Source organism: Artemia franciscana, chromosome 19 (assembly GCF_032884065.1).
Source record: "Artemia franciscana chromosome 19, ASM3288406v1, whole genome shotgun sequence".
NCBI lineage: Eukaryota > Metazoa > Arthropoda > Branchiopoda > Anostraca > Artemiidae > Artemia > Artemia franciscana.
The window spans coordinates 1,268,849-1,281,973 of record NC_088881.1 but is presented as its reverse complement, the minus strand read 5'-3'; the positions used below and the strand labels follow the sequence as shown (position 1 = coordinate 1,281,973).

The following is a 13,125-nucleotide window of genomic DNA, read 5'->3' as shown; positions in this document are numbered from 1 at the left end:
TTTTTTTTTATTTAATTAATCAGAAAAGTTCTTGTTGAAAAAACACAAAAATGCCAAAAAATCTTTTATATGTATTTTGGTTGTTTTTTATGGCACTTGGTATTAACCAAGTGACATATAACAATCGCAAGTTCTGTCAATCTGTTGGTCTGTCTGTCGGTCCCAGTTTTACTACTTTAGGCACTTCCAGGTAATCTAGGACGAATTGGAATTTGGCAGGCGTATCAGGGACCGGACCAGATTAAATTAGAAATACTCGTTTTCTCGATTTGACCATCCGGGGGGAGTGGGCGGCCCGTTAATTCGGAAAAAATAGAAAAAATGAAGTATTTTTAACTTACGAACGGTTGATAAGATCTTAATGAAATTTGATGTTTGGAAGGATATCGTGTCTCAGAGCTGTTATTTTAAATCCCGACCGGATATAGTGACACTGGGGGGGAGTTGGGAGGGGGAAACCTAAAATCTTGGAAAACGCCTAGAGTGGAGGGATCGGGATGAAACTTGGTGGGAAAAATAAGCACAAGTCCTAGATACATGATTGACATAACCGGAACGGATCCGTTCTCTTTGGGGTAGTTGGGGGGGGGGGGTTAATTCTGAAAAATTAGAAAAAATGAGGTATTTTTAACTTACGAACAGGTGATCGGATCTTAATGAAATTTGATGTTTAGAAGGATATCGTGTCTCAAAGCTCTTATTTTAAATCCCGACCGGATCTGGTGACATTTGGGGGAGTTTGGGGGGAACCTAAAGTCGTGGAAAACCCTTAGATTGGAGGGATCGGGATGAAACTTGGTGGAAAAAAAATAAGCAGAATGCTTAGATACGTGATTTACATAATTGGAACGGATCCGCTCTATTGGGGGGGGGGGGGGGTAATTCTGAAAAATTAAAAAAAATGACGTATTTTTAACTTACGAAGGAGTGATCGGCTCTTCATGAAACTTCATATTTAGAAGGACCTCGTAACTTGTATCTCTTATTTTAAATCTCAACCGGATCCAGCGTCATTGGGGGGGGGGGCAGTTGGGAAGGAGACCGGAAATCTTATAAAATACTTAAAGCGGAGAAGTCAGGATGAAACTGGATGGGAAGAATAAAAACCTGTCTAAGATACGTGACTGACATAACAGGACCGGATCTGCTTTCTTTGGTGGAGTTGGGGGGGGGGGTAATTTCGAAAAATGAGGTATTTGTAACTTACGAAAGGGTGACCAGATCTTAATGAAATTTGATATTTAGAAGGATCTTGTGCTTTAAAGCTCTAATTTTAAATTCCGACCAGATCTTGTGACATTGGGGGAGTTGGAGGGGGAAATCTTGGAAAACACTTGAAGTGGAGGAATCGGGATGAAGCTTGGTGGATAGAATAAGCAAATGTCCTTGATATGTGACTGACGCAACCGTACTGGATTCGCTCTCTTTGGGGGAGTTGGGGGGAGGCGTTCAGTGATTTGGCAAGTTCGGTGCTTCTGGACGTGCTAGGACGATGAAAATTGGTAGGCATGTCAGGGACCTTCACGAATTGACTTGATAAAGTCGTTTTCCCAGATTCGATCATCTGGGGGGCTGAAGGGAGAGGAAAAATCAAAAAAATGAGATATTTATAACTTACGAGTGGGTGATCGGATCTTAATGAATTTTGATATTTAGAAGGACATCGTGACTCAGAGCTCTTTTTTTAAATCCTGACCGGCATTAAGCCTCTGATTATTGGGGGTTGGGGGATTAAATACCAGGTACAACTCCCTCCCCCTGTATACGGCCCTGATTTGACCATAGGAGTTTGGTTAAGTTTATCATATTCTTAAAACCTAGCTTTACACTTGCTTTCCACCATTTTCGCCCCTCTAGATACAGTCATGTGTGGCCTCATAGTGATTGTTTGCAACGAGTCATTTGATTGTGGTAATGGGTTGAAAAACCCCACTTTGAAAGTCAAATTCTAGATATCATTTAGCATATCCTAAGCATAATTGGAGTAATGCTCAACGATTTTAAGGAAATACAGTTTGTTTACTGTAATGGGGATAGAAGTTGTTGTAGAAATATATTTGGTGTTGGGGCATATAGACAAGATGAGGGTGTAGTTGTATTGTTATTCAGTACATAAGGAATCTTATTCAACAATCCTAGTCAACATATTTTACATCCTAGTCAACATATTTTACAGGGGGAAAACCTTTCTCTTTACTTCTTTCACTGTTGTACAATCTTTAAGAAAATTCCGAACAATAAATATGTATTAGATTGCATTTTCCATTTTCAAATAATCTCTATTCGTAGTTAAACACCATCAGTACAACAACGTATTAATAGCCAAATACTGATAAAATAGTTAAGTTAGGTTAGATCAGATTATTTAGATGGCACTTGGGTGTTTGTTTGTAAGCGATTTTCAAGACTTAGAGAATAGACACAAATATTTAAAAATGCAACAGAAAAACTGGAAATACAAGGAAAATAGTGAAGATAAATCACTGCAAAATATGTTAACTAGGGTTATTCTGCACATTATGAAGTAAGAACTGTTTTCTTAACATATTTCCTCTGGTTGAACTTGGTTGAAGTAAGGATGCTAGGGCTGTTTTTAAAAAAAGTTTTTAAAAAAACATCATTCCTTTCAATTCTCACATTTTAATGTAAGTTTATTTATATATACATATTTTATCCTCTCGTTCTCGTAGTGTGCTGAAGACGGCCCTTGGACATAGGGCCGAAATATTCTCAGAATTGATTTCCACTGTCTTGAACAGATTTTCCCTGTTGTTTCGACTTTGTATTTGTATGATATGAATCCTTGACGAAAAATTTTTCGTGAAAGTTTTGTAAACCTTGGAAATTAGGAAATTTGATTGCGACCATCGCGATTTCTATTTTATTTTGCTGGAAATCCCGCATTTCTTTGAACCTCAGTTGCGTCTCAGAACTAAGAAATTGCCTTCTCGAGACTAGAACATAATTTGTCCTTTACTGAAAATATACATTTTCAGTAATACATTTCAAATATTTTCACTTTTTTACTTTGATAAATATAAAATTATTAAAACTTTAAGGAATAAATATCAGTATCAAACATTTCGTGGTAACGAACTGTAGTAAGGAGCGATCCGGCTGAATAGTAACCAAAAGTCAAAAAACGGGATTGTGATACTAATAGATAAATGAAAAGAATTGGATTTTTATGCTGATTTTAACTATATAAATTTCATCAAATTTAGTTTTATCCATCAAAAGTTACGAGTCTGAGAAATTTTCGCTTAGTTAGAAAAATAAGGAGAAATACCCCTTAAACGTCATAGTATATTAACGAAAATAACACCATTACATTCAGCGCATCAGAGAACCCTACTGTAGGTGTTTCAAGCGCCTATCTATAAAAATGTGGAATTTTGTATTTTTTGCCAAAACACCGATCACTGGTTTGTGTTTATTTTTATTTTTTTTGTCTTTTTCCCATGGGTGATCGTATCGACCCAGTGGTCCTAAAATGTCGTGAAAGGGCTCATTCTAACAGAAATCAAAAGTTCTAGTGCCCTTTTTAAGTGACCAAAAAAATTGGAGGGCACCTAGGCCCCCTCCCACGCTCATTTTTTCCCCAAAGTCACCGGATAAAAATTTTGAGATAACCATTTTGTTCCGAATAGTCGAAAAACCTAAAAACTATATCTTTGGTGATGATTAGTCCCCCACAGTCCCCGGGGGAGAGGCTGCAAGTCACAAACTTTGACCATTGTCTACATATAGAAATGGTTATTGGGAAGAGTACAGACGTTTTCAGTCTTCTTAAAGAATTGGGATAAAATTTCAGCTTTAGTGTAAAGAACGAGATATTGACGAGGGGACGAACCCTCTTATATACTTAATAAAAATATACGAATATAGAAGTTTGTTACGTAAGTTAATTCGTAAATTATGTATATTTATTACTTTCATTCATTCAAATTCTTTCATTAATTTCATTTTCATTCAAATTCTCTACCTGAATATTTTTATGAACCCGATCTATTTTCTGGAACTAATTCCGATCACGACCATAACACGCGTAATCCTTGTAAAGCCCGGCAACCCTTGATAATTTCAGAAAGATCCAAGATTTTCATTGAGAAACACAATATTGAGGGTATGGCAAAGTTATCATAATGTAATCAAACTTGAACTTTCTACTAATACGCTGAAAAACAAAATAAAATCAATGCTCATAGAAAATGTTTAAAGTAAAAAAAAAAAAAAAAAAAAAAAAAAAAAAAAAAAAAAAATGGAAAAAAAAAAAATAAGTAAATAAATAATAAATGTGTGGTTTGTGGCGGTTAATCCCAACTCAGTCTGGTGGTTTGAATCTGGAACCTGGATGGATTATGATTAATTTATGATATTATTTTATGTTGATGTAGTTATAGCATACAGTTTATTTAATTGTTTGCCATTTGGCCTCGAGCCCTCTCTCTGCCAAATTGGTTTTTTATATTGAAATTATGTAGTAATAAATAGAACTTGAACTTGAACTAATAAAAACGTTCGTAAAAAAAAGGTTCTAGTTGCCTTTATAAGTAACCGGAAATGGGACGGCAAATTGGCCTCTTACCCCACCCCCCTTTTTCTCAAAATCGTCCGGTTGAAACTATGAGAAAGCAATTTAGCCACAAAAAAAATTAATATGCAAATCTCGTTTTAATTATTCGTGTGCGAGAGCCAAAATTAAAACATTTTGATTGTTTGAGAGCCCTCCTAAACGCCCTGCTCTTTACGCTAAAGTTTTTTACTAAACGAGGCTCGTCAGAATTATAAGTTGAAACTTAACTGTTACAATCTCAGTACCTATAACTGCAATACTCGTGAAGGATACTGCTACATCTGGCTGCTAAACGAGGCTCGTTAGAATTATAAGTCAAAACTTAACTGTTACAATCTCAGTACCTATAACTGCAATACTCGCGAAGGATATTCAAATTTAAATTCACTTTATTTTGTCTTAATATTCTTGTCAATTACAAAAATAACACCAGAGATCAAAAGCAATTTAAAAACACCTACAAAATTAAATTATGCATGCAGGCACTGCTAAACGTGGCTCGGCAGAATTATAAGTCAAAACTGATCTGTTACAATCCCAGTATCTATAACTGCAATGCTCAAGAAAGATACTGCTACATGTGGCATGCGGGCACTGCAGATTGCAAGAAGTTTATTTTTGAAGAATCCTTACAAAACAGAGGGTAGGAACTTCTGATTTCCATGGTCTTGATAAGCTATGTAGAGAAACCAGCAATCTTTTTGTCAGTAAATGTACATAGCCTTTCTTTACACGCTCCGGAAGCTGAAAGGCAGCTTCCAAAATTTGTTCTTTGATGGCAAGGAAGTGAAGCAGACCTTCTGCCGACGATGAACTCCTTAAAGGTTATAAAACCTTTATAATCCTGATCATAGGCTTTAAATATTTGCATAAGGCAAGGGTTATTGCCACATATTTTCAAGTAAGAAGCCAAATCTCGAAGTCCAATAACCCCTTCCTTTTTATCTGCAATCTTTGCGAAGCTTTCTAGGTCTGTCTCCAGGTCTTTTCTATCAAATCCATATTTGGATCTTAAGTTGGCCACTCCTATCAAGCCCGATTCACTTGGCAATTCCAATTTGGCTGCTTTCATCATAAGTTGACAATCTTCAAAGGAATATTCGACAATGGGTATTTCAAGGCATTTTGCCATTTTAGAGCGCACATTAAAGGCAAACATTTTCGGTTCTCTTTTCTCTTCATCTGACGGGACATATGGAGGTAAAAATTCGATTTCAGCATAAGTAACAAACTGGGTCATAGTGTACAATACAGTCTTCCAAGCTTCAGGTCCATCCCAAGTCCAAGTTACAGTGTCGAGCCTATTGGGATACCTGATGCACACAGGTTGTACAGCAACTCCAGGATAAAATGCACCAGGCTTGAAAGTGATCAGAGATTTCCCGTTTGAACAAGTTCCCTCAGGAAATATCAAAGTCTGTTGCCAGGGATCCTCAGATGTTGCTCGACGCACCATCTCTTCAATCGTTTTTGATCGAGAATTGGGATCTTCTCTATCCACATATATTGGCTGAGTAAAATTGACCAATTTTCCAAAAAACGGCAATTTCTTCACTTCTTCCTTGGCAACAATGGAAGGTGACCCTAGGAAGAAAACTAACAGCGAATCATAGACCGACGAATGTGGTGCCAGTGCCAGAATGGGTGCTTCTCTTGCCGTCGCTTGTCTCCCTTTTACTCTTACTCTGAAACCAGAACAATAAAAGAGCCCAACCATTATTTTAGATACAATGGCTCGCAGCGTTCGCCTCCATCCTTGCATAGGCTTTGATTTTAATTCTTCTTCGGATATGCCCAAAAGTCCTATAGAAGCAATCGAATAAGATGTAACTAGGCAAGTGGCAACACCAATCACTCTCAGAGGAAGAAGGACGATGGACGAAATAGTCATCTTCATTTTGTCATAAATAGAAAAATTTATACTATGTGTAAAGGGGTTTATTTGAAGTTTGACCTGGTCTTCATCACATTTGCTTTCGTTAACAGTTATACTACAGGAGGCTGCTGTCTTCAAAAAAGATTTCTCGGTCTTGCAAATAGAGGCTGCACTCTTGCAAACAGGACCCAGATTTTTCCAGCATTTTTCCTCTTCGGGTTCTTCTTTACGTGTGTAACTATGGTCTTTGTTCTTTTCTATTTCGACAACATTTGGATTCGGTTCACTTTCCTTGTTGGGTTCAGAGCTCTGTACTTCTGCGACTTCTATTGAACAGTCAGCTGTTTTGTGTTCCATATATTTTTTAATAGCCCAACAAGCTGATATTCCAGCAACTGAGACTGGAATCCCAATTACAATGGTTTTAAAAATGAACATGTTTTAAGTAAGAGATACTTTATGCAAATGAGAGACATTGTTTGTTCAGTTTTTCTTATATTAAGAAAATGACGTCATGTCGGCCAAGTGTTATGATGTTTACAGAGAACATGACGTCATGTTGTCTAAACTGCATTGATGCTTTTATAATTTGGAAAAGATTTCCAATAAATATGACGTCACATGAACGGTGTTGATATAATGCGTGCAAAAGAAGAAATAAGATTTACGTTGTGAAAATGTACTTGGGATATATTTTATAAAAAAACGAGCCTTTTTTTTATGTGCTCTCCAACTGGCGTAAATTGGAATAAAAATTGACTCTTTGGTCAAATGAGGTTTTTCATGATTAAACGCAGGTGCAGAAGTACAGTCAGTTACTAATTTCAAGAATCGTCTTCAAGAACCATGCGTGAAAAAGGCTCTTATCCAACAACAGGAGCGCTCTGTTGTGACTAAAAAAAAACACATCCGTGCTTTTAATTTTTTACAGTTGTAACTTTTAAAATTGGTGCTGACTTATATTTCTGGATCCTAAAAAGAATTTCGTTTTGGTGAAAATTGGCCTATTAACAACTTGTTTTCGCTAAATGTCACCAGTTCGCTAAATGAACCAGTTATAGTGCTTACACTGAACTGCTGACAGGAAATGGCATGGGGAAATCATAGCACTCCTCCCAGGAAGACAAAAATTAAAAAAAAGAAAAATTTCGCGTCATTTGGAAAAATTGGATGCTTCTCTTGCACAAAAACAAACGGCTTTTCTCTGATGGTTGATGTAATTGAAATTGTCTCAATAAAGGACTACAATTGAAATATTTTGATAAAGGAAAGATCGTTTCTTAGAATACTCTGCTTTGCCATTTACGAAAATTTATGAGTAAAAACGGGTAATGAACTAAAAAAAACAAAAACAAACAAACAACAAACTAAAAAATCAACAAGCTAACAAACTAAAAAAAACAAAAACAACAGCAAAACATTAATTACTAAAAAAATAAATCCGAGAACGTCAACCCCACATGTTTTGTGGTTGTTTTGTTTTTAGTTGGTTGTCATTGCTTTATTTGAATTAAATAGTTTTTTTCCTCTTAAATTCTCATTGAATAAGAAAAAAAGTTAATAATAAACAAATAAAATCAACAGATAGCTTACATATATATTTCGAAGACAAATATGTCACATTTTAAGACTTGACTTTATGGTATTTTTTTAAAATTTATATAATAAAACATAAATAACCGGGTCAAACTCAAAACGAGCAGAAATTACCATGAATTTTTTTTTTTAGTTTTCTCCTCGACAGACCTTTACCCTGGTCCAGGTTTTTAACCTGATATTGTTAATTATTGGTGAGATGGCACATATGCAATTTTTTTTTTTAACAAAATTGTTAATAGCGATTGTTTACAAGCGATTTGCTTGTACAGATTACCATCAAATAATACAATAAATAAAACATATAAATAATACTATAATTCCAACGATTTGTTTGTACAAATTACCATTAAATAATCAAATAAATAAAACATATAAATAACATAATAAAAATAACTTGTTTTATTGTTTTATTATTCTTTATTTTTTTTTATGTTTTTGTGCTGTTGCATTGGTGATTTCTCTTTTCATTATATATGGTCTGCCAAGCTAATACCTAAAAAATCCTTTTGACAATTGCTCCAGGAAACAATTAACCAATCTTCAGCCTTTCCAAGTTTCCATGTATCAGAGCAACACTTGATCGCTTTCAATACCGTGGTTTCCAATATTCTATGATCAGAGTTCTCCGACTCATCTTCCTATTTTTTCCAATCCTTTTTTTTACTACGAAAAAGTCTCTTGTACCCTGGCTACTCTACCCTTTTGTGTATATTCTCACTCAATCCAAGATCTTTATGAGCAATCAATGATAGAAACTTTTTCCACAAAATGAGCAACTTTTTCCACAAATGGGTTTTTAGCCCTTCTCACGTTAATTTCTGCACGTTTTGAGTTTGACCCGGTTATTTATTGTAATAAATAGTTGACAAGTCCGAGTTGAGTTGACAAGTCCTGGGAGAAACAGAACAAAAAATTCAACGCATTTGCCGAGTGGTCAACATAACTTAAAGATCAACTGACTACAAACCCACCAAGCAAACAGAGAGTATCGAACAGACAGGGCAACTGCCAGATGGTGCTGAACAACTTTAAGTAACTTATTAGTGCACAGAAGTCCAGTCGTTGAATGAGGGGGAAAGACCATACCTTATCAGAAATGAGACTCCTTTTACTGCTCGAAGTTTGTAAGGACCAATATTAGCCTAGAAAAAAAGGAAAAAAGACTGCGAGTAAATGACCTGTAATTTCTAAAACAGTAATTCTAGAAAAAAAAAATAGAAAATAAAGAGTAATTCTAGTAATTCTAGAACAGTAATTTCTAAATGACCTGTTGCTTATATCTGTTGTTTTTTTTTGTGGTGTATCATAATTTAATTGTTTAAATAATATTGTTCCTGTTGATATTGTCTGTTTACATTATTAGTTTACATTAGTGCACAGAAGTCCAGGCATTAAATAAGGGGGGTCAAAAGACGAAAAAAATAAGTTTGTAAGTATGTGTTATTAAAAATCTGAAATAGTGATGTTTTCTAGGTTCTAAAAATCAAGATGTATGACTGTTGGAGATAGCGTAGAGAAAGCTCTCAAGGTGTCACTTTTGTCCCCTTCAATTTGTTCATGCTCAACAACTGAGTAGGAAGTGATGATGGATACTGAAACTTATTTCTTTAACTTGAGTGGTAAGTTCCTTTTCTCTCGGTTCAACGTATTGGATGAAAAAGTTTTTTTTTTCATAAAAAAAAACACCCAAAAAATGTGTTTTTGTTGCGGAATTTTCATATATCTTTTTTCTAGTGATGAGATGGTCCTAAAAAATAACGGGGTATCGTCTTAGCCCCCCTCCCCTGCATGCTGACATGATCAATTGTATTTATCGTACACTAGTTACTTTTATTGAATATATTAGTTGCTAAATCTGATGTTTATCTATATATATATATATATATATATATATATTTATATATATATATATATACATATATATATGTTTTCCTTTTTTTTAACATTTGAATTTTATGAAAACATGAGAGCCTTGTTTGACGTATAAGTCCAGCGGACATAACATAGTATCTATGTTCTCTATTAGGATTTATTTTGACATTAATCCGTTGACATAAATGTCAGCCATTGACAAAAAAAAATCATTCTGCTCTTGGTTGACAGAAACGTCTGTCAAAATTCAACATTGTCAAAATTCAACATTGTCAAAATTCAAATTCAACAACATCTGGTGAAAAATTCAACATTGAAGTGGGGAGAGTCAAGATTTTGATTGGTGAAGCAGCCAGATTATTTTGCTGAATCTTAAAGCTTTAGAAACATTACGATTAATTTTTTCTTAGTATAAAGTTTTCTAGGTATTCTTATTGCCATTACTATTGCTGCTACTACTAACAACTCACGGCAGCACCAAGCCGCCCGAGGCCAACAGCTGTACATGCTCCTCCTCCCCATCAACTGCGCATGCACCAATAGCTGCGCATGCCCCAGATGGATAGTCAAGAAGCACAATCTTTGCCTTTTTATTAAAATCAAACAAATATTGTCACTATTTTAGAAATAGGTTCACATAGAAAACATCATTTCACACCATAATTCCTATAAAAAGAAATTAAGTGATTTCCCCCCGAAGAAATTTTCCCCTGATTTTGTTGAGCGTGCCTCTCTATTGGTAGTGCTTGATAAGGCATGTTTCTACTGTGGCTCCATTTGGTTCCCACAGACATTGCTCTACCATCTTTTCAAACAGTTCGTGGTAACGAACTGTAGTAAGGAGCGACCCGGCTCAATAGAAACCAAAACTCTAAAAAATGGAATTTTGATACCAATAGCTACATCAAAAGAATCGCATTTTAATGCTGATTTTAAATATAAAAGTTTCATCAAGTTTAGTCTTACGCATCAAAAGCTACGAGCCTGAGAAAATTTGCATTTTTTTCAGAAAATAGGGGGAAACACCCCCTAAAAGTCATAGAATCTTAACGAAAATTACACCATCAGATTCAGCGTATCAGAGAACCCTACTGTAGAAGTTTCAAGCTCCTATCTACAAAAATGTGGAATTTTGTATTTTTGCCAGAAGGCAGATCACGGATGCGTGTTTATTTGTTAGTTGTTTTTTTTTGTTTTTTTTTTTTCCCCAGGGGTGATCGTATCGACCCAGTTGTCCTAGAATGTTGCGAGAGGGCTCATTATAGCGGAAATGAAAAGTTCTAGTGGCCTTTTCAAGTGACTAAAAAATTGGAGGTCACCTAGGCCCCCTCCCACGCTAAATATTTTCCCAAAGTCAACGGATCGAAATTCTGAGATAGCCATTTTATTCAACGTAGTCGAAAAACCTTATAACTATGTCTTTGGAGACGACTTACTCCTCCACAGTCCCCGTGGGAGGGGCTACAAGTTACAAACTTTGACCAGTGCTTACATATAGTAATGGTTATCGGGAAGTGTACAGGCGTTTTCGGGAGGATTTACTAGCATTATTTAAAAAAAAACAATGAAAAAATAAATATGAAAAAGTTTTTTCAGCTGGAAGTAAGGAGCAGCATTAAAACTTAAAACGAACAGAAATTATTACCCATACGAGGGGCTCACTTCCTCCTAATACCTCGCTCTTTATTCTAAAGTATTTTTAGTAATGTCAACTATTTATTCTACGGCTTTTGTGATTCAGGGGTCATTCTTAACGAATTGGGACAAAATTTAAGATTTGGTGTAAAGAGAGAGGTACTGACGAGGGGGTGAACCCTCTCATATGTGTAATAAAAACATGAGAATAAAAAATTCTTTACGTAAGCTAATTTATAAGTTATGTATATCTTTTACTAATAAAAAGATTCGTAAAAAATTAAAAGTTCTAGTTGCCTTTTTAATTAAACAAAAAATTGGATGGCAACTAGGCTTCCTCCCCGCTCTTTTTTTCTCAAAATCATTCGATCAAAATTTTGAGAAAGCCATTTAGCCAAAAAAAAAAAATATGCGAATTCCTCTGCGGAGAGCCAAAATCAAAACATGTATTGATTCAAAAACATTCAGAAATGAAATAAAAGACAAGTTTTTTCAACTGAAAGTAAGGAGCGACATTAAAACTTAAAACGAACAGAAATTACTTCGTATATGAAAGGGGCTGCTTCCTCATCAACGCCCCGCTCTTTACGTTAAAGTTTTTTACTGTTTTAAAAAGAAGAGTTGAGAGAAAGAGTCAAACTTTAGCGTAAAGAGCGGGGCGTTGATGAGGAAGCAGCCCCTTTCATATACGAAGTAATTTCTGTTCGTTTTAAGTTTTAATGTCGCTCCTTACTTTCAGTTGAAAAAACTTGTTTTTTTTATTTAATATGAATTAAGGACAATTATGTCTAAAGTATAAAGGAGGTAACAAAACGTCGTGCGTAGCTCTTACTCCCCCACAGTTCCCGTGGAAGGGGCTGCAAGTTCCAAATTTTGACATGTGTTTGCATATAGTAATGGTTATTGGGAAGTGTATAGACGTTTTCAGGGGGATTTTTTGGTTGGGAGGGGGGTTGAGAAGAGGGGGTTATGTGGGGGAAACTTTCCATGGAGAAATTTTTCATGGGGGAAGTGCTGCGCCCCATAAAGGGGGCGCAGCATTTCCTACCATTATTTAAAAAAACAATGACAAAATAAATATGAAAAAATTTTCAACTGGAAGTAAGGAGTAGCATTAAAACTTAAAACCAACAGAAATATTACGCATATAAGGGGTTCACCTCCTCTTAATACCTCACTCTTTACCCTACAGTATTTTTAGTAATTTCCTTTGTGATTACAGTATTTTAGTTCCTTTGTGATTCAGGGGACAAAATTTAAGCTTTAGTGTAAAGAGCGAGGTATTGACGAGTGGGCGAACCCTCTCATATACGTAATAAAAACATACGAATATAGAAGTTTGTTACGTAAGCTAATTCGTAAGTTACGTATATCTTTTACTAATGAAAACGTTCGTAAAAAACTAAAAGTTCTAGTTGCCTTTTTAAGTACCCAAAAATTGGAGGGCAACTGTGCCTCCTCCCCCTCCTTTTTTCTCAAAATCACTCGATCAAAATTATTGGAAAGCCATTTAGCCAAATAAACAAATATGCAAATTTCGCTTTAATTATTCATCAGCGGAGAGCCG

At 35.4% G+C, this 13,125-nt stretch overlaps 1 long non-coding RNA gene across 1 annotated transcript in view; it reads left to right on the top strand.

The window, feature by feature from the left end:
• The window catches only part of LOC136039148 (uncharacterized), a 66,151-nt gene extending 56,432 nt beyond the window's left edge, over positions 1-9,719 (top strand). Inside the window, exon 2 of the long non-coding RNA XR_010620380.1 lies at positions 9,525-9,719. This is a non-coding gene — a long non-coding RNA (uncharacterized LOC136039148). The remainder of the gene's footprint in view (positions 1-9,524) is intronic.
• Positions 9,720-13,125: the final 3,406 nt, after the last annotated feature.